We start from the raw sequence: 23288 nt of genomic DNA on the forward strand, positions 1-23288 counted from the left end.
CTACTTTTCTTTCCTCGGTTGTACGATCAATTAGACAACATTCACAATTGCATTTGGCTTTGGAAGAACTCCTTAAATGTTTAAAACTTGGACATATGTTGACTGAGGTGCTCTTCCTGGTGGCGTCTGACTTTTTAAAAATTGGGAAATGAGACAGAAGATAGCAGAAAGCAGCCCATAAAAGGCAAACATTGACCACGTACACATGGTATCCAGGGAAACTTTCATGCATTATGTATTTGATATCTCAGCTCTTTAGGTAAAAATGGCCTGCAGGCAGCCATTCCCTTCCCTCCTCACCATGGCAGGCATCCCTCGTTGATTATAACATTCATTTTCACTGGTCTCAGAATAGTTTTCAATTCACAGTCAAAGCAGCCATTACTTATTGATTAATGTCAGCAAGCTTTAATGAAATTTCTTCCTCATCTCTACTTGCTCAGAGATCCAAATATGCTGGTATGGACTCTGAGATAAACAGCAGGAGTAATTGAGAATAGTTATATTGGGATCTGAACATTACTCGCAAAAATTCAAGATAGAGGGGCGCCTGGGTGGCTCAGTCGTTAAGCGTGTGCCTTTGAATCAGGGCGTGATCCCAGGGTTCTGGGATCGAGCACACCATCGGGCTCCCTGCTCAGCTGGGAGCCTGCTTCTTCCTCTCCCACTCCCCGTGCTTATGTTCCCTCTCCTGCTGGCTGTCTCTATCTCTGTCAAATAAATAAATAAAATCTTAAAAAGAAAATCAAGATGGAGGAGATAAAACAATGGGAACTTTTGTAAGGAAGGCATTAGTTTATTATAGGTGTTACATAAATCAACAAGTACAAACACTTGTGTGAAGGGATGCTGGGGAGTCTATTGGCTGGTGATCAGATGACGGAATCTGGGGACACACAGTTTGAAGAATATGCCACAATTATGAAAACAATCCACTTTTATGGCATCGGAATTTGGTGGATTTGATAGCTAATACTAATAATTGAGAAGTCTAATGACCTCTGACTGATTGATTGATCTTTGTGTGTGTATTGGCAATCTTTTTTTAAAAAATTTTTCGTCAAATTCCAGTTAGTTAACATAGAGTGTAATATTAGTTTCAGGTGTACAATACAGTGAGGCAACACCTCCATACATCACCCAGTGCTCATCACAAGTACCTCCTTAATCCCCAATACCTATTTCACCCATCCCCTTCACCCACCTCCCCTCTACTAACCATCAAGTTTGTTCTCTATAATTAAGAATCTGTTTCTTGGTTTGCCTCTTTCTCTCTTTTTTCCCCTTTGCTCATTTGTTTTGTTTCTTAAATTCCACATAAGAGTGAAATCATATGGTATTTGTCTTTCTCTGAATGACTTATTCATTCAACATAAGACTCTTTAGTTTCATCCAGGCTGTTGCAAATGGTAAGATTTTATTCTTTTATTATGGCTGAGTAATTTCCATTGTATATATATATGCCACACATCTTTAGCCCTTCATCAGTTGATGGGCACTTGGGCTGTTTCCCTAATTTGGCTATTATAGATAATGCTACTATAAACATTAGGGTGTATGTATCCCTTCGAATTAGTATTTTTGTATGCTTTGGGTAAATACCCAGTAGTGCAATTGCTGGATCATAGGGTATTTCTATTTTTAACCTTTTGAGGCCCCTCCATATTATCTTCCAGAGTGGCTATACCAGTTTTCCCACCATCAGTGCATGAGGGTTCCCTTTTCTCCATATCCTCACCAACACCCGTTGTTTCTTGTGTTGCTGATTTTAGCCATTCTGACCTGTGTGAGGTGATATCTCATTGTACTTTTGATTTGCATTTCCCTGATGATGAGTGATGTTGACATCTTTTCGTGTGTCTGTTGGCCATCTGTATTTCTTCTTTGGAGAAACATCTGTTCATGTCTTCTGCCCCTTTTTTAATTGGATTTTTTGTTTTTTGGGTGTTGAATTCTGTCAGTTCTTTATAGATTTTGGATACTAACCCTTTATCAGAGACGTCATTTGCAAATATCTTCTCCCATTTGGTAGGTTGTCTTTTAGTTTTGTTGATTGTTTCTTTTGCTGTGCAGAAGCTTTTTTATTTTGATGAAGTCCTAATAGTTTATTTTTGCTTTTATTGCCTCAGAGTTAGATCTAAAAAGAAGTTGCTATGGCCACTGTCAAAGAGGATATTGCCTATGTTCTCCTCTAGGATTTTCATGGTTTCAGATCTCACATTTAGATCTTTAATCCATTTTGAATTTATTTTTGTGTATGGTGTAATAAAGTGGTCCAGTTTCATTCTTTTGCATGTTGCTGTCCAGTTTCCCAACACTTTTTGTTGAAGAGATGGGTTTTTTTCCCATTGGATAGTCTTCCCTGCTTTGTTGAAGATTAATTGACCAAATAGTTGTATGTCATTTTGGGGTTTTCTATTTTGTTCTCTTGATCTTGATTTGGGGGTCTATTTTTGTGCCAGTGCCATATTGTTTTGATTACTATAGTTTTGTAATATAACTTGAAGTCTGGAATTGTGATGCCTCCAGCTTTGCTTTGCTTTTTCATGGTTGCTTTGGCTATTTGGGGTATTTTGTGTTTCCATACAAATTTTAGGATTGTTCATTCTAACTATGCAAAAAATGCTATTGATATTTTGATAGGGATTGCATTAAATGTGTAGATTGCTTTAGGTAGTATAGACATTCAACAATATTTGTTCTTCTAATCCATGAGCATGGAATGTTTTTCCATTTCTTTGTGTCATGTTCATTTTCTCTCATCAGTGTTTTATAGTTTTCAGAGTACAGGTCTTTCACCTCTGGTTAGGTTCATTCCTATGTACCTTATTGGTTTTGGTGCAATTGTAAATGGGATAGATTCCTTAATTTTTCTCTCTGCTGCTTCATTATTGATGTATTAGAAATGCAACAGATTTCTGTACATTGATATTGTATACTGTGACTTTACTGGATTCATGTATCAGTACTAGCAATTTTTTGGTGGAGTCTTTCAGTTTTTCTATACAGATTATCATGTCATCTGCAAATAGTCAAAGTTTTAGTCCTTCCTTGCTGATTTAGATGCCTTTCCCCCCCTTTTCTTGTTGTCCACTTACTGTTACTAGGACTTCAGTACTATGTTAAATAACATTGCTGAGAGTGGATATCCCTGTCTTATTCCTGACCATAAAGGAAAAGCTCTCAGTTTTTCCCTATTGAAGATGATATTAGCTGTGGGTTTCTGGCATATGGCCATTATTATGTTGAAGTATGTTTGCTCTAAACCTACTTTGTTGAGAGTTTTTATCATGAATGGATGTTGTACTTTGTCAAATGCTTTTTCTGCATCTATTCAAATAATCATGGGGTTCTTATCCTTTCTCTTATTGATGTGATGTATCACGTTGATTGATTTGTGAATATTGAACCACCCTTGCAACCCAGGAAAAAAATCCACTTGATTGTGGTGAATGATTTTTTTAAATGTATTGTTGGATTCAGTTTGCTAGCATATTTTGAGAATTTTTATATCTGTGTTCATCAGGGATATTGGCCTATAGTTCTCTTTTTTAGTGGAGTCTTTGTCTGGTTTTGGTATCAGGGTAATGCTGGCTGCATAGATAAATTTGAAAGTTTTCCTTCCTTTTCTATTTTTGGAATAGTTTGAGAAGAAGAGGTATTAACTCTTCTTTAAATGATTGGTAGAATTCACCTATAAAACCATCTGGCCCTGGACTTTGTCTGTTGGAAGATTTTTGATTACTGATTCAATTTCTTTGCTGGTTATCAGTCTGTTGAAGTTTTCTATTTCTTCCTGTTTCAGTTTTGGTAGTTTATATGTTTCTAGGAATTTATCCATTGCTTCCAGGTTGTCCAATTTGTTGTCATATAGTTTTCCATAATATTCTCTTATAATTGTTTATATTTTGGTGGTATTGGGTGTTATTTCTCCTCTCTCATTTGTGATTTTATTTATTTGGGTCTTTCTCTTTTCTTTTTGATAAGTCTAGCTAGAGTTTATTAATTTTATTGATTTTTTTCAAATAGCTAGTTCCTAGTTTCACTGATCTGTGCTATTGTTTTCTTAGTTTCTGTATCATTTATTTCTATTCGAATCTTTATTATTTCCTTCCTTCTGCTGTCTTCAGGCTTGTTTGTTGTTTTTTTTCTAGCTCCTTTAGGTGTAAAGTTAGGTTGTTTATTTGAGATTTTTCTTGCTTCTTGAGGTAGGTCTGTATTGCTATATACTTCCCTCTTGTGACCACATTTGCTGCATCCAAAAGTTTTGGACCATTGTGTTTTTATTTTCATTTGTTCCATTTTTTAAAACATTTATTTATTTATTAGAGAGAGAGCAAGCACAGGGGGAGGAGCAGAGGGAGAGGGAGAGAGAAATTCAAGCAGACTCCATGCTGAGCACAGAGCCTGACACTGGGCTTGATCCCATGACCTATGAGATCATGACTTGAGCCAAAACCAAGAGTCAGATGGATGCTTAACTGACTGCGCCACCCAGGCATCCCTGTTTCCATGTATTTTTAAATTTTTCTTTCATATTCTGATTGACCTATTCATTGTTTAGTGGAATATTGTTTAACCTCTATGTATTTGTGGTGTTTCCAGGTTTTTCTTGTAGTTGACTTCTAGTTGCATAGTGTTGTGGTCAGAAGAGGTGCATGGTGTGATTTTGGTCTTTTTTGTAACCTGTTTTGTGACCTAGTATGTGATCTGTTCTGGAGAATATTCCATGTACACTTGAAAAGAATGTGTATCATGCCATTTCAGGATGGAATGTTCTGAATATATCTGTTAGGTCCATCTGAAAATAACCTGTATTTTATTACATAGCTGTCCCACCCACATGTTTTTTCCTCAGGTACCAGTTATCTAAAGGGAGAGCCAGATCATAGAAGCCAAGCCACAGTTGTTTTTATTTATATGAAAAGGAAAGAAGTGTCAGAGTTTCCTAAGTATGCAAAATTGTTTAAGGTGAAGAAAGTGTGTATGATGTTTGAGTGTTTCTGTCGTTTTGTTTTGTTGGCTTGGTTGTTGGGTCCTTATTTTCCAAAGTTAGTAAACAAGCAGTGGATTTAGTTTCCACTGGTTAATTCCACTAGAAAAGCAATATCCAGGCCTGATTTTGAAACTTTGATCAGGAATGATTAGGGAGCATTTCAAGACTTGAGATCCTGTGTGTAGCTATTTTATCACTGAGCCCACAATTCTACAAACTTATTTATTTCTGCTCTTTGGATAATCATAAAAACAAACAGTGACTACAGATGTTAGGCAACTGCACTGATTATTTTTTATCATATACTTTCTCATTTAATCCCAAAACAATCCTGTGAGAAATGACTGCTTTCAAGTTCTATTTGATAAAATAGAGATTGAAATCAATGCATTGCTTACGGATTCACATCTAAAAATTGGGACAACAAAAATTAATGATGTGAAACTCTTACCCTAGAACACGTGGGTGGCTCAGTCAGTTGAGCCTCTGTCTTCGGCTCAGGTCATCATCCCAGGGTCCTGGGACTGAATCCCACATCAGGCTCCCTGCTCAGCATGAACGCTGCTTCTCCCTCTGCCTACTGCTCTACCTGCTTGTGCTCTCTCTCTCTCTCTCTGACAAATAAATAAATAAAATCTTAAAAAAATTAAAACTCTTACCCTAGTCAAATTTCTAACATGTGACGAAAAAGAGAATACATTTTACTAGAGAATACATTTTAAAATCTCTGCTACCAACTGTCTTTATGACTAAGAGAACATTAGAATCTTCTCTATTCCTTTTCCTCGATTTTACTATATAAAAATTATGAATTTAAGGGAGTTTCACATTGTTCTGAAGCATTTTTTTCCATTGGAGCTGAAGGATCCTTGAGAATTCAGGCATCTTTTATAGCCTCAGGATTATCCTACAATGAAAGAGTAAAGACATACAGCAAAGCAATTATTAAAAAAAAAAAGTGAAAATTACATCAAAAGTATTTAAATGTGATTCAATATCCCAAGGTATACTATTGTGAATTTATTCTTTAAACTCAATTAGGATGTTAATTATACTTGAATTCAAAATAAATAAGTAAATGTTAAAAAAAAACTCTATTTGGGAGATAGTTATATTCTTTCCATCAAATAATGTGAGATAGATTTTGGTAAGCTGTATGTTAATATATATGACACATACCTGCACACCAGATATTATCATGTAACTCAATGTTAAATTTAGTCCCACAAGCTCGACAACGAGGGAATAGTTAGTTCCATTTGATGGGTGAAGAAACGGTTCAGGGAGGTTACGTGGTTTGGGATAAGCCTCTTAGTCATTCACCTTTCTATTTATTCATGCATACTTTCCTTCAACAACATTAATTGCCTAATAATGAAGAAGTGGAAGAGAAAGAACACGAGGAAGTGATCGTAACACATGTAAAATGCTTTTTATTGATTGATTATTTTTTATTTTATTTTTTAAAGATTTTATTTATTTCTTTGACAGAGAGAAAAAGACCATGACCAGGGGGAGAGAGAGGGGCAGACTCCCTGCTGAGTGAGGAGCCCTTTGCAGGGCTCCATCCCAGGACCCTGAGATCATGACCTGAGCCAAAGTCAGACCCTTAACTGACTGAGCCACCCAGGCACCCCATAAAACCCTATCTTTTTAAATGGGCACATAGACCACAAAAATTGCTCATATGACCTCGGTTCTCAATCTTGGCTTGCTTTTTTACTAGCTGTGTGATTTGTGTGGTGTGTGTGTGTGTAGCTAGTTAATCTGTTGAAAGCCCTAGTTTGTTTGTCTGTAAAACGGAGTTCATAATGACTTCACAACCACCCTGCAGCACTCATTGTCATGTATCCTGTGTCACCAACAGTCATCCTGGTGTTCTTTACGCCTAGCACACACGTGCCAGACTGGGCTTCTAGAGCTCAGTATGATGACAAATAAATAAATAGTGTGAAGTTATAATTGCAACACAGCACGGTGAGCTTCACAAGAGTTTAAGCCTAACGTCAAGGCAGCAGAGAGGAGATAATTCTTTGTGCCTGAAAGAATTGTCACATCAGACTCATCCCAAACTCAAACCTAGGTTTTCAACGAGGTGAGTGTTAGGAGAAGCCTAGCGTGTTTTTCTACTACAACCAGTAACTTGTCTATTATATCTCTATATCTATCTATCTATCTATCTATCTATCTATCTATCTCTATCTATCTATCTATCAATCATCTATCTTCTCTCTCTATACATGTTCCATGTATTATGCTACTTATCTAGCTCCTGATCGTAATACTCTCAAGCTATTGTGGGAGATTTCCCCCAAACCTGTTAATTCTACAAATACCATTAGTTTTAGTTCTAGCTCATTTTTAAAAGAGGCTTTAATTTATATTTAAACAACTAGCCACACCGTAGATAAAACACTGCTGCGTATGAATTCTTGAATGTGTAACTTTCTTGTAGTATCATTTTCTACCAGATCCTGTTTTGAGGAAGGCAGCTGCGTCCCTGCAGAGGCACTAGTAAAAAGTGAGGGCAGGACCAGAGATGTATGCTCAATGATAAGTGAAGGGCTTTGTTTCTTTGTAAGTGAGAATGCATGAAAAAAAAAATCCATGCAAGATGCCTTGTGTAGAGGGCACACCACAATTCTGAGAGATGTGGATGGTCACATTGTTCTGTGAGATGTGTTCTGAGAGATGTGAATGGTGACATTGTGTTTTCATTAATGTCTCCTGGATAGACATGCAAAATGTATACACAGAAAGGAAATAATAACAAATAGCCCTGAACACTAATGTGTCATTGAGGACTAATGCACAATTTCAAGGGAAATAAACCAACAAAGAATGTGTATCCTGGAAACACCTGGGAATGTTAGCAGACCCTGATTGCTCTAAGCCATTTAAAACTGAACCCGCAACTGGGTGATGTATGGAGCTGTTGAATCACTATACTGTACAGCTGAAACTAATATAACACTGTATGTTAACTAGCTGGAATTAAAATAAAAACTTTAAAAAAGTTTTTAACACCTGGAGAAAAAAAAAACAAAAACGAACCAGCAAAAGCCGAGCAGGATAATCACATGCTGGAAAACTGTCCTTATTAATAAACTGCCTTATTAGCTTACAAGTGGCCTCCCCCCCCCCCCCCCCCCCCCCGTTTCTAGCATTTCATGGTACTTTTCAGCTGCAGGAACTTTTAAATACTGTTGACAAAATGATGAAAGAACTTTATGCAAAGCCTGAGTCTCCCTTCAGCAAGCATTTGTAATATTGATTAAAAGCAAATGCTATTTCAACGTGGGTCTTTTAGAAAATAGTCAACAATCACGTGAAGTTTTTTACTAAGGTCTATTACATAAAAAATACAAATACAAAAAAAGCAAAAATGCTCTTTCTTAAAGGAGTTTGCAGTTTGTTCTATAAAACGAAATCACTATTTGTCCAAAAAGCATATGGCTATATTCACATATAGCATTGATATTTTAATATTAGATTTATGATAGTTTTGTGTATATTTAAGATGAGAAGTACAGGAAGGATCAATGTTCTTCAGGAACTTTTTTTTTTTTTTTTTTGCTATACATATTTGAACATTATAGAAAGAAATGCTACTTTTAGTATTCAGGGTTTCAGACAAAAGCAGACTTCTTCCCAGTCGATTCAAAGGTAGAGATACTAAGGGGACAGAGATTACTGAGGAATCCTGACACTAGTAATACCAGGAACCTCAAACGACAGGAAGGAGATAGGCAGGAAATGATGACCAGTGAGAGCTGGAATTGTGGTGGCCACAGGGCTGTTCAGGAGAGGGAGATTTTGTGGAGTATCTTACCCACTGCCAGAGATTTAATGCTGATGCAGGGAGGAAGTGAGGATCAAACACTTTATCATCTCTTTCCTGTTACCTTTGACTCTTTTGGAGGGTGGCTGCTGTTGGCTGACCCATTGTAGAAGCCAGGAGGTAAGGAGTCCCTGGTGATGCAGTCCTCCGCAGTGAGATCCTTCAGGCACAGAGCAGGGAAGGATGGAGAATGGATAGAGGGCATATCCACCATGGGGATACTTTCAAAATATGTGTCAGCTCCAGGACTCTCAATGTTTTCATGGACATGGGAAGAGAGCTGGAACCATGTTCCCTAAGGCTTTCCCATAAATTTCCATTTAGAAGAGATTCTCTGTTAGACACAAGGAGGGATGGTTTGTGGTCAAATAGATGAGTGAAGGAAAAGAGTAGGGGAACTAGTCTGTGAGCAGATTGCTCTACTTAAAGCTTCTCAGAGCTTTTAGACTTTGTAAATAATGAGTTTAACAAAGCTAATCTGAGACAGAGATTTCAATTCTTAATCCACAGAAACCATGCCCATATACAGTGTGTTGGGGAATGCTGAAGTTACTGGATCGAAGTAGACATCTAAGAGACATCCTTGGATAGCTGAGAAATAAGCTCGATTCCACTTAGAGCATTGTCCATGCCTGTCTTTCTTCATGAAATTATACTACACGACGCTTGGAGTCAGAAGAAATGTAAAGCAAAAGGAAAAATTGTTTTCTCCTGCTCTCCTGCTGCAACTGTAGGCATTCCTGCAAGTTCATGCTCCAGTGCTCTGATCTTTCTTTCTTTCTTTCTTTCTTTCTTTCTTTCTTTCTTTCTTTCTTTCTTTCTTTCTCAGTTCATTTATTTATTTATTTTTAGTAATCTTAACACTCAACATGGGGTTTGAACTCATGACCCTGAGATCAAGAGTCACCTGCTCTTCTGACTGAGCCAACCAGGCACCCCTGATCGTTCTTTTTGCTGCTTCCTAATGAATGCCCTCTTCCTTCTGGTTTCAGTTATTACCCCCATTTTCATTTTACTCCAATTGGAAACTGTTCCATAAGTGCTAGTTTGGAATCTCTAAGTACAGGTTTTTCAAATAGATATTTGCTTTGGCATTCATCTCAGATTTAGCATCAGTTTATCTAGTTACATGGTCCTAACTAAGTTGTGTAACCTCTGTTCAACTGAATTTCCTGATGTGTGATATTAAGGACTTAGGCTAAATAAAATTTGCATCAAAATGTTGCTTAAACATGTGGTTATGACCTGTTAATTCTCCTAAATTTCTGTGAGTCACTTAAATCTCTTGGAGGGCATTTTACATTCCCCTAAATCCACAAGTTCTGCAGAATGAGCTAGTACAGGAAGTTGTTATTGGTGTTACGGAACTAAGATGGGGGTTGGGAAGTAGAATGCAGAGTTGCTTCTTCGGTTCAAAGTTACCTCTTGGGGGGGGGGGGGCACCTGGGTGGCTCAGTGGGTTAAGCATCTGACTCTTGATTTCAGCTCAGATCATGATCTCAGGGTTGTGGGACTGAGCCCGGTGTCTGGCTCCATGCTGGGTTTGAACCCTGCTGAAAATTCTCTGTCCCTCTGCCCCTCCCCCTCTCTCTCTGAGAGAAAGAAGGGAAGGAAGGAAGGAAGGAAGGAAGGAAGGAAGGAAGGAAGGAAGGAAGAAGGAAGGAAGGAAGGAAGGAAGGAAGGAAGGAAGGAAGGAAGGGAGGAAGGGAGAAATATCTTTGGAAGAGACCGTTCAACTACACCAGTTTTGAAACTTCCTGATTCAGGAACCACCCAACAGAGCACAGATAATCACATCAACATATGAGGAGGGGTGTCCCTGCCTGCATTGGCATAGGGTGCCTGGGGGAAGGGCCTGCCCAGTCAGGCTGCCACTGGTGGTCCTAAGGACTGCTCTGGTCTAAATTGCTTCTATCCTGTGCCTCTAAATGAGGATATCCCTTTTCACTTAGCAGCTCATGATAAGATTGTCACTCCACACGTCTTCACAGAAGGGTTCCAAGTTTTCACCTGGGATGTATCAAAACAATAACAAACTACATTATTGCCACTTCCTTAAATTTTCCGTCTCTCAAGCCATCAACACATGACCAACTGTACAGATGCTTCAGAAGCCCAAACCAACATATAGGAAAAGAAAATCTCCATGCGCTTAAGGATTCTCAGCTTCAGAGGGAAATCGAGGTCCAGAACACTATGCGATGATTATTAAGACAGGGCTAATGGAAAAGACTCAAATGCAATTGTTAATTTTGGTCAATGCATGTAATTATTTGAACATTCCCACAGTTAATTAAATGTATCTTAACAATTAAAAAAATAAATACCTCCCTCTCTATCTAGCCATCCATCTACCTACCTTCCAACAATAGATGACCAGTTTTTAGATTCTTCCAAAGCATTTCTGTGCATATATGCTAAATATGAATATTTACTTTTTCCCGACCTTTACTGAAACATGGTAGCATATCATATAATTCTTCTGTAGCTTTTTTTCAATTAATAAAATATGTATTATAGATCTTTCTAACGCAATGCACAGAGTATTCCGTTACATCCATGTATCTGAATTAAAGAGAGAAATTTTGCCCACTTGGCACATTTGGCAATGTCCGGAGACATTTTTGGCTGTCGTAACTGGGGTACCTGGTGCTCCTGCATCTAGTAGGCAGGAACCAGGAATACCGCTGAACATCTTACAAGGCACAGGATAGCCCCTCCCCTTCAAGGATTTATCTGGTCCAGAATGTTCATAAAGCTGAGATTGAAAAGCCCTGTGTTATACCTCAATTTATCTGGTCCCCTATTATAGGCAATTGAGTTAATTCTAAAATTTTGTTATTATAATAATGCAAAATGAATAACTATTTGCATGCTTTATTTCACATGAGAGAGAATATTTGTACGAGGTAGAAATGATTGCTAAAAGTTAAGGAATTTTTTTATTTTGGTACTGCCAAATTTCACTCATTGGGTGTTTTGTCAAGTTGTACCTTTCGGAAATTTGTGAAGGTTTATTTCCAACTTCATTGCCAACGTGTGTAATCAAACATTAAGAAATTTACCAATCTGAAAATGTAGTATCCAAATCTTAAAATTTTCTTTATCACACGTTGGGTTGAGCATCCATTCATAATTAAGGGCTCATTAAATGTTCTGGTTTTTGTTCATGGTTGTTCATAGTTTTTGCCCAATTTTTATTATTATTTTAAATTTTATTTTTATTTTTAAATTTTAATTCCAGTCTAGTTAACGTACAGTGTTATATTAGTTTCAGGTATATAATATACTGATTCATCAATTCCATACATGACTCAGTGCTCATCAGGATGAATGTACTCTTAATCCCCTTCACCTATTTCACCCATCCCCCACCCACCTCCCCTCTGGTAACCTTCTGTTTGTTCTCTATAGTTAAGAGTCTGGTTTTTGGTTTGTCTCTTTTTTTCTTTGTTCCTTTTTTTGTTTCTTAAATTCCACATATGAGTAAAATCATATGGTGTTTGTCTTTCTCTGACTTATTTTACTGAGTATTATACTGTCTAGATCTATTCATGTTTTTGCAAATGGCAAGATGTCATTCTTTTTTATGACTGATATTTTATGACTGATATTAAGACTGATTTTATGACTAATATTCCATTGTGTGTGTGTTTGTATGTGTGTGTATACACATTCTTCTTTATTCACCTACTGACAGAAACTTGGGTTGCTTCCATAATTTGGCCATTGTAGATAATACTCCAATAAACATAGGGGTTTATACATCTTTTCAAATTAGTGTTTTTATATTCTTTGAGTAGATACTTAGAGGTGAAAATAGTGGATCATAGGGTAATTCTGTTTTTAATTTTCTGAGGAAACTCTCCGTTGTTTTCCACAGTGGCTGCACCAGTTTGCAGGCCCACCAGCAGTACACGCGGGTTCCTTTTTCTCCTCTTCCTCGCCAACACTTGTTTCTTGTGTAGTTTTTGCCCAATTTTTGAAAATCAGTTTTCTTTTCTTTTTGTTGTTTCTAGGGCTATTTTTTCTGTTTAGTGATATATAATTAGTATACCTGGTTTGTCACTTGCATTCTGACAGTGTGTTTTAAAAATTTTATTTTATGTATTTCTCCATGAAGATTTTTAGTTTTAATTGATTCATTTTTTCATGGTTTCTATACTGTGAGCCACCTTTAGAAAAGGCTTTCTGCTATGGGATTATTAAATAATTTGGAATCCAAAGTTTTATTGCTTTTATGATTTTATTTTTATAAAGAAATCTTTGGTATTTGGCAGTTTACGTTGGTATAGTATACAATATAGATCCAGTTTTACTTTTCTCTCCCCCCACCCAGCTAGTTAAGTAGCCGTCTCAACAGATTTTTTGAATGGTCCATATTTTCCCACTGATTTGATTTTTCCGTCTTTATTTGTGTTTGAGTTTGCTCTGTGTATTGTGTTCCATTCGTCTGTCCTTTGTTCATGAGATTGTATTAAGGGACTGAGTTCATGTTTACTGCTTTTCTTTTTTAGAGGTTTTCCCCTTGGGCATGCTTGCTTATTAATTTTTATAAATTTTTTTAACAGCTTTATTGAGATATAATTCACACATCATGCTATTTACTCATTTGAAGTATATGATTCAATGGTTTTCACTATAATCACAGATTTATGGACCATCATCACAATTTTAGAACAACTGCATCACCTTGAAAAGGAAACACTGTGCCTTTGAGTTATCACCTCCCTGTCAACCACCCATCTACGTTCTGTTTCTATAGATTTTCCTCTTCTGAACATTTCATATGAATGGAATCATATCACACATGGTCTTGTTTGGCTTTTTCCACTTAGTGAATATTTTCAAGATTCAGCCATGTTGTAGCTTGTATCAGTACTTCATTCCTCTTTATGACTGGAGAATATCCTATTGCATGGATATATCACAGTTTATCCATTCATCGCTTTGATGGACGTCTGGTTTGTTTTCTCCTTTTGGCTATTATGAATGCTGCTGGTGTTTTTCATGTGCAAGTATTTTGTGGTGGATAGATATCTTCGTTTCACTTGGGTATATAGCTAGGAACAGAATTGCTAGTAATTTTTTTTTTTTTAGATTTTATTTATTTATTTGAGAGAGAAAGAGAGAGAGAGACAGAGCACAAGCAGAGGGAGTGGGAGGCAGAAGGAGAAGCAGGCTCCTGGTGGAGCAAGGAGCTCGATGCGGGGCCCAATCCTAGGACCCTGGGATCATGACCTGAGCGGAAGGCAGAGGCTTAACCAACTGAGCCACCCAGGCGCCCCTCTGTTTTATTTTTTTAAAGATTTTATTTATGATAATTTCTTTTTAATCATTTGAAGAACCACCAGATAGTTAAACTAAGTGGTTGCACTATTTTATTCTCCTACCAGTAGTAGGATTTCTGATTTCTCCATATCCTCACCAACACTATTATTTTCTGACTTTCAGGTTCTAATAATCCTAGTGTGTGTGAAGTGGCATCATTGTGGTGTTGATCCATAAGAATTTTAACTCATTTTGCTAACTTAAAAATAAAAGACATTTTTACTATTTTATTGCAGTCACAATTTAGAGAAAATTGACATAGTTAAATACTTTAAATAAATAGATAATTATAATACATGCTAAATTTTCCACCATATTGTTCTTACAGACATTTCTTGTTAAATTTATTTTCATAGGTTTCCTATTTATTTTGTAAATTCAGATATTTATCCTAAGTTTGTTAGCTAGTTGTTTTGCTTGTAGAAAAGCTATTACTCGAAATATGAAATTTCTACCTTGCTAGTTTACATTGTTTATAGTGGTTTTTAGTTGATTCTTTTGAGTTGTTTAGATGTAAAACCAAAAGAGAACTTTACTTCCTCCTCCTCTCCAATTTTATACTTCATATGCTTTATTCTTTTTTTCTCCACTAAGTCTAATGTTGTCCTTTGGATTAATATACACTTTGTCACAACAATATTAATATTTGAAAGTTTTTAAGGATAAAAAATAGATGTTTACCTGTAGTAAATACCTTTTCTTTGTCTAAGAAGATACACAACGCTTGGTCACGATATATTATTCTTTTGATGTGTTACTATATTCTAATTACTAATATTTTATTTAAGATGTTAGTTTTGACGATCAGAAATGAGATTTATTTGTAATTATCTTTTGGGGGCTTGAAGGAAGCCAAGCCAAATTAAGTATCCATTTTATTTATGCTTGATTAAAAGAAATAACTAAATTTTAGTTCTTTTTATACTCTGAGGCAGTTCAAAAAGCATTGGAATTGTTTGTTCTTTAAAACTTTGATAGAATTGTCTTGCAAAAGATTTTGGGTTTGTGATAGGCAGACTTGTGGCCCCCAACAATATCTGTGTTCTAATTTCTGGAGCCTGAGAATATATTAGGTTCCAAGGGAGAAAATTCAGGTTGTAGATCGAATGAAGGCTGTTAATCACTTCACATTAAAATAAGAAGGTTATCCTGGTTTATCAAGATGTGCTCATTATAATCACTGTCCTTTAAAGTGGAAGATGGAGACAAAAGAGGTAGGAGTCAGAGAGAGATGTGAGGATGCTATTCTGCTGGCTCTGCAGATGGAGGAAGGGACATATACCAAGGAATGCAGGTGGCTTCTGACAGTGGGAAAGGCTAGGAAATACAGTCCCTCCCAGGGCTTCTAGAAGGAATGCATCCCTGCTGACACCTTTCTTTTAGCCCAGTGAGACCCTTCAGACTTCTGACTTCCAGAACTTAGGAATAAATTTGTGCTAAGTTACTAAGCCTGTGGTGATTTCTTAAAACAGCAATAGGAAATTTTTTATGGTTTTAAAGAGAGAGAGTGAGTTATATATATATATAACTCTCTATATATGTACAGTTATATATATAGTTATATATGTGTGTATATATATACACATATATGTGAGTTGGCAACATCAGTATACGTGTGTGTCTGTATATATACATATACATATACATATACATATACATATACATATACATATACATATACATATATATGTATGTCAGTATATCAGTATTGAATTCATGAATTCAATTCTAGTATACATATAAAGTAGTTTCAGAGTTACTAATCCATGCATACCCTTGTGAGAAACAAATTTACCAAGTGGAATACAATGTTTATGTACAGTTGTTTTTTTTATCATATGGTCAAAGCATTTTTTTTAAATAAAGTTATTTTAGGTTAGCTCTCTTTTCCTGCTCAAGTCATGTAAAAAAAAGTCTTTGCTAATATTGATATATAAATTCAAGGCTACAAATCTTCCTCTGAGAATGTGATTAGCTGAATCTTCACGCTTGATATTAATGACTCTAATTAACATTATAGGGGCCACTGGGTGGCTCAGTCAGTTAAGCGTCTGCCTTTGGCTCAGGTCATGATCCTGGAGTCCCAGGATCGAGCACTGCCTCTGGCTCCCTGCTCAGTGGGGAGTCTGCTTCTCCCTTTGCCCCTCACCCCATTCATGCTTTCTCTCTCTCTCTCAAATAAATAAATAAATAAATAAATAAATAAATAAATAAATAAATAAAATCTTTAAAAAATTAAAAACCATTATAATCTGTTTTACTGTTTTTGATTTATATTCTTACTAACTTAAGATTTTCTTAATATAAATCTCTTTCTAGGTGGTAGGGATGATTTATTTTTCTGATTTTGTTATTATTTTAGTTTTTTTGCATCTAATTAGAGAATGCTGTTTTATTTCTGTATTTCTGGAATCTAGTGATCATTTCTTTGTGGCATAATGTGTACGATCAATTTTGTGACCATTCCATGAGCATAGGAAAAGAAAGTATATGCTTTATTTTCAGGGAAGGCAATTTAATGCATATTAGTTAAATCTTATGTTCTTTGCATTCTTTTTAAATTAGTTTTTATGCACTTGATATCCTGTAGTTGGGGATCTGTGAATTAAAGCTTCCTGCTTGTAGTATATTTCTGTATATTTCCCTCTGGTATCTTTTACAGTTTTTGCTTTATCACCACTGATGCACTGTCATTGGGCTCATGCATATTCATAACTGCTATATGTTCTTCTGAATTGCAATCTCACCAGTATAAATTGTCTTTCTTAGTCTAGTTTATTCACTTGTTTTTTTGGTCTGAATTCTACCTTGTCGAGAGCCCTACTTTCTTGTTGTTTGCTGTTTTACTCCTGAATTTTTCTGGTTTCGATTGTCCATTGTGTCCAACCTGAAGTTTTTCAAAATAATTCTCATCCTTTTTATATTAGTTGACAGATCTGTCTGGGTTTCATTATATTAGACTTCTGTTTTTGATTTTTAAAATTTTTTTACTATGTGTTGTTTTCTTTGCTTTTTCTAGGTTTTCTTTGTCTCATAGTTTACCTTTATAATTATATATTAAAATATGCTTAGCCCTGTATTTGCTTAAATAACGTAAATGGCTTCTGCATGTGAAGTTGTGTGATAAAGTACCTTCCTAAGGTCATCGGTTAATGGGTGATGGAGACATAATTTAAATCATGTAACATTTCTGTGCAGTTTTTTTTATTTTGGTTTGGTTTGAGTTAGCGTACTATCTAAACACATACTACCTAAGTCTGGAGATATATTTCAACGACCTTGAATACTTTCTCCAATTCCCAGTGTTCTTTCTGCACCCCACGTTCAATAAATGCAAAGCCAAATGAATAAAGGAATGAGTTGAATAAATGGTTGGTGAAGAGGGAGAATTTTTAGGGAATTGGCTTAACATTAGAAGATAAGAAAATGTGTGATATTTTTGGAGCAAAATTTCTTTTTGCTGTTGTTTTATATTTTTCCAATTGTCTTCTTTTCAAGAACATTTATGTCAGGAATATATTAAATATTATTATGCCTCTTTCGAAAGACTTTGTGCCACTCGGGATGGAGAAAACTGGGCTGTTGTTTTCGTTTATCCACTTGCCTTCTCTCTAGATCCTTTGCCTGTGTATGCAGGAAGCCAAAAAATTAGCACAAATCATCCATTTAAAACGAATGCTTTTCTAGAGATATAATAGTTGCAAATGATAGACCAGAGCGATGCTTCTATCGTGTATTGTGTAGAGGAAGAAAAAAAGATGCATAGCTTACCTGACAGCCACTTTTAAAAATGTCTTTGAATGAATTGGTGTGAAATGGAATATGTGCTACATTTAATCACATGAGGAAAGTTTTCTGAGCTTAACATTTTCTTTCAGAAAATGACCAATTCATCTCATTCAGAATCTTAAGACATTTGTCATTTTGCTCAAATATCATTTACAGGTAAAAAAAAAAAAAAAAAAAAAAAAAAGGATGTAGGTTTCTCAAGCTGGAAAGAGCAGTCATACTGGAAAGAGACCCAGTTGTTTTAGAGTCAGAGCTCCATTTTATAGATGGAATGTTTCTTCTCTGACAGTTGGTTTTCTCATCTATAGAGTGGGGATAATAATACCTATCTTTCAGAAGGAAGGTTTTTAATAGGACTGTGTATTAAAGGTGCTGATGTAAGTAGAGAGGGATAAGAATTTCCTTTCTATAATCCTTGTTAAACTTGAGGACTTCTCAGTCAGTCCAAAGACCTCTTTCTACAGAGTAGCTCAATTCATTTAAAACCAAGGGGAATTTTTACTCAACAAGCTGAACTTCGTAGGTCTGTCATGAGGGTAGCCTGAAATGAGGACCCATGAAATGGGTCCTACGGGATTAATACACATGCTGTGGGCTTTGGTTTATTTTCTGAGGAGTGGCATTTTATTCTCTTCCTGATCAGGCTCATAGAGATTTAGGATTCTCAAACCTTTCTTAACCAAGCTGCCCGATATAAATGTTCATATTGGTAAATTTGCTTGCAAATACATGTAATGCTAATAATAGACTCAGCAATGAAATTTAGTTGGCTTTATTAATTTTTCAATATTAAATTTCACTAACAGATACATTAAAAATTAATTGTCATCTTTATTATGCCAACTCTAATGAAAAGACATACATCATTAGTGATATGCTTACACTATAAAGTATGTAAGAAAATTTATGAGGGAAAAATCAATAACTTCATTAAATGCATTTATATTTGTTCCTACAGTGTCAATTATCCCCACAGTTATTAGCATATTCACATTATAACATAAAACCAATGAATAGCATTTTTTAATATAATAACCTGATCTTGTCTGTCTCTTTTAATTCACTTGTGTTTTATGATATTTTGTTTTATGTGCAAAATCTTAATATTAAAAAATAGTTTGTGATTGAAATTGAACCAGATTTACCCTACGTTTGAATTGAACATTTCTGAAGCCACCCTTTATATTAAAATTGTGTATGTGTAAATGACTTAAAATTTTAAATTCTACGTAGAGACAAAGTGAATTTAAATTCCATAAAATGACCATATCTGGAAAGTCTCTTATTTAAATTTGGATCTGGAAACTAAATAATACCTTATATCCCCCACAGATTTGAAAGCCTAAAAGACCACTGTACTTCCTGCCGTGCACTGATTTTAAAATATTTTTAAATGGCATATAATATTCAAACCACTGGCTGTGCCACAGAAGGAACAACAGATCCTTGGTCTTAAGTTAGTTAAAATTTTCAAAGCTTGTTATTCGATAGGCTTATTTCAAGTCTGTATATCTTAGGTGTGTAAATGTGTGTGTGTACTTGTGTGTATATATGTGTTATATGTAATATTTTTTATTGGCACAGTCTTTCATTGAAACATATTCCCTTTTATAGAAAGTATGTGACGCTATTATAATTATTTTTAGTAGGTGATAGTTGTACTCAATCTAAATGTGTGAAAGACAAGTCAATGTAACCATTAATGCAAGAGGATAGGAAAACCCCATCCAGATGCATAATAAGTAAATATGCTTGCGTGCGTCGTGAGTACGATATGAAGATGCTAAATTCTGAGATAACAGGGCCCAGGACAGCCAATGGTTAAAAGGAGGCAAGAAACTAAAGGAAACATTAGAACCAAAAGAAAATGTTGTCCAAAAAAACTTGATTGATGACTTCACTAAACTGAGTAGTCAAGGAATTCTAAAGACCTAATATTTATTATAATCATTGCAGAGCAATTTGAAGTTAGGCCAAGGCCCTCCAAACCTTGTGATTTAATTCCATGGCTATAAATAATCCAATAGGAAACTCACCCACAGAAATGGCCCTCGGAAGTTGGAATGGAATGGAATTATGACCCAGTACGCGGCCTCCTGAGCCACAGTAAATGTGCTGTAAGAATGTCAAATACATGTGATACCTTTTGTGAAAGATCATTTTAGTGGCAGAGACTGAAACTTAAAAAGACTTATGTGGAGGTTTAGTCCTATAATTCTAATAAGAAGACAAGGGGTGCGAAATCAACCCAATTTCACCTCCTCTCCTCCTTTCCCCCAAGTATATTACCGTAGCAAGGATATGGACTCTGTATTTTGGATCTGAAATACTTGCATTAAATATTTTGCCCTACCTGTACTTTTCTAAGCTTCCCCTCCCTGCAAAGAATACCAGAACAGAATTCTGGGTCTACTAAGGCAAAAAACCCACAAAATTTTAAGTAGTTAAAATTTCCCCTGAGATATTAAAAAAAAATGTTTAAGGTAGATTAAACCTAGACCAAAAATTAAATCAAATTATATTCTGTGTGCTCAATTTTCTGTAGGGAACCAAAAGCCACTGGAGTGTAAAATTCTAATTAATTATATGGAATGCTAATGGATTTTAAATTAAAAATATGTGCTGTTCAACACCACCTCACTCCAGACAGTTTTGCAAGTGGATATTACAATGAAACTGTCCTATAAAATCCGGAATGCGTGAAAGCTGTAATTGTCACTTCTCCAATTTAATCTAAGGAGAAGAGCTGTCCTTTTCATCAATAGGGCATCCCACAGATCTGCTACTTTGTCAGTTCAACCTGAAGGTTTGTTATGCTACTCCACGTACAGTATAGGATTAACCAGTGATACTGTTTTCATAAGCACCAAGTATTGTTACAGCTTTTCTAATTTTGCAGTCGTTTTTAAGACTACCTTCTTTCACAGACCTGGAAACTGAGATGTAGCATGTTTAAATGTTTCAGATGGCATAACTCATAATTATTAGTGCTGACTCTCAAACAGAAGGTTTCCATTCCATGTCGAGTCTTCAATTAATCACAGCAAGACCAAATGGAAAGGACGCAACAATTAATCTGTGTTATTTTAAAACACCAACCAGAAACCCTTTACTTTATATCAGCTCATTGCCACTGTTCTCCCTAATGCTAACCCTTTGATATCGTGACGCTCTAAGAAAAAGTATGAGACTCTCTGGGGTCAGCACCGTTTGCCCTCATTCATTCGCTTGTTTGTTCAGTGAGCGTCTACTCTGTACCAGAAGTTGTTTCTTGTATTAAAGACAGCAGTGAACATAACAGGTAGAGTCCCTTTTCTATGGAGTGTGGAATCTAGTGTAAGAAGAAAATGTTTATAAAAGGGAGAACACCGCGTTATCAGGTTGTAATAAGAATTAAAAGGAAAAAAGCTGAAGTAGGTATAAGGGCAATAAGGTGGTTGCTATGTGGTCAGGAAATATTCACTAACAAAAGGACATTTTAGCAGATACCTGCAGGACATGAGAGGGAAAACTGTACGGCTCTCTGGTGGAAGAGAGTTCCAGGCAGAGGAAACCATAAAAACGAGGGCCCTGAGGGGAAAGTACCCTTGTGGTGCATGAGACACACACGTAGTGTGGGGACTGGAGCAAAAGGAGGGTGAAGGGAGCTGGTGACCATATGGGCCGAAGTAAACAGGGAGCAAAGAAAATGGGCCTTGAACAGGACAAGTCAGAAGATAGTCTGTTTCTGTGGTGTCATTGTGGCCAAAGGTAATCAGGCGAGTGTGCCCCTGAAAGGCTATGGCTCACTCTAATGTCTTAGAAGTATGGATTCCCAAGGAGAGGAGGAAAGATTCAGATCCAAGAGAGCCGGGAAAAATCTCTTGCTGACTCATACCTGCCGTGCAGTGCATGCTTTTCTCTTTTTCCTTTTTTTTTTTTTTGAAGCAGTCCCCAGACCAGAATCTGTCTGAAAGTATTTCGTGGGAATACTCTTGTGCTAGGACCGTGGAGACGGGAGCAAAGCCCTTGTCCGTTGTACTTGTGATTGAGGTGTCAAGTAAAACCAAGTCGTGGAACAGACACTGTCCCATCCTCCTGTCTTTGTAAACGCTATCCCTTCATCTTCGTTTATTCCTCTTTCTCTTCCAATCTAACTCTTCTTTGTTTTCAAAGAAGAAAGCCTCTTGTCTCCTCCCCTCAATATCCTCCCACTTGGGTCAGAATTGGTGTTTCTCCTCATTATTTTCTGCCTGCTGTCTCACCCTACAATCTGAAATGAAAGCTCCATGAGAATAGAAATTCTTTCAGTGTCATATCCCCACTACCTAGAAGAGAGCTGGAAAATAGTAGACACTCAACAAATATTAATGAATCATTAATGAACAATAAACACTTAACTAAATAGATGATAAGCATATAGTGTCTTTCCCCGCTGTCCAGTGTCTCTTTTTCATGCCAGTTCTGGCGCAGATCTTAAAACACAGTAGGTGCAGGGGGCATCGGGGTGGCTCAATCGGTTAAGCGTCCTGTTCTTGATCTCAGCTCAGGTCTTGATCTCAGGGCTATGAGCTCAACCCCAGCACTGGGGTCCATGCTGGGCATGGAGCCAACTGCAAACAAACAAACAAACAAACAAACAAACAAACAAACAAACCACAGTAGGCACTTAGTAACTGAATTGTTGGATGAATGCACTGCCAGCAATTTAGGGTAATTCTGTATAGTTTGCATCATGAAGAGCAACACATATGCTTCTCCTAAGATGCTGTTTTCCCTGGTCCTAGATATGTAGCTAGATAAAAATTAACCGTACGAAACTGCATCATTCCAACTACCATGGTTTAAAAAAACTTCATTCATATGTGGGATTTAAGAAACAAAACAAACAAGCAAAGGGAGATAAAGAGAGAGAGAGGCAAAGCAAGAAACAGATCCTTAACTATAGAAGACAAACCGATGGTCACCAGAGGGAGGTGGGGGTGGGGAGTGGGTGACATAGTTGGTGGGGACTAAGGAGGGCACTTGTCATGATGAGCGCTGGGTGATGTATCAACACCGGGTGTTGGATCACTATGTTGCACACCGAAACGAACATTATACTATATGTTAACTAATTGGAATTTAGGGGCGCCTGGGTGGCGCAGTCGTTAAGTGTCTGCCTTTGGCTCAGGGCGTGATCCCAGCGTTCTGGGATCGAGCCCTGCATCACGCTCCTCTGCTGGGAGCCTGCTTCTTCCTCTCCCACTCCCCCTGCTTGTGTTCCCTCTCTCGCTGGGTGTCTCTCTCTCTCTCTGCCAAATAAATAAATAAAATCTTAAAAAAATAAACTAATTGGAATTTAAATAAAAA

This window comes from Ursus americanus, chromosome 21 (assembly GCF_024610735.1).
Source record: "Ursus americanus isolate L20-20 chromosome 21, mUrsAme1.1.p, whole genome shotgun sequence".
Lineage (NCBI taxonomy): Eukaryota > Metazoa > Chordata > Mammalia > Carnivora > Ursidae > Ursus > Ursus americanus.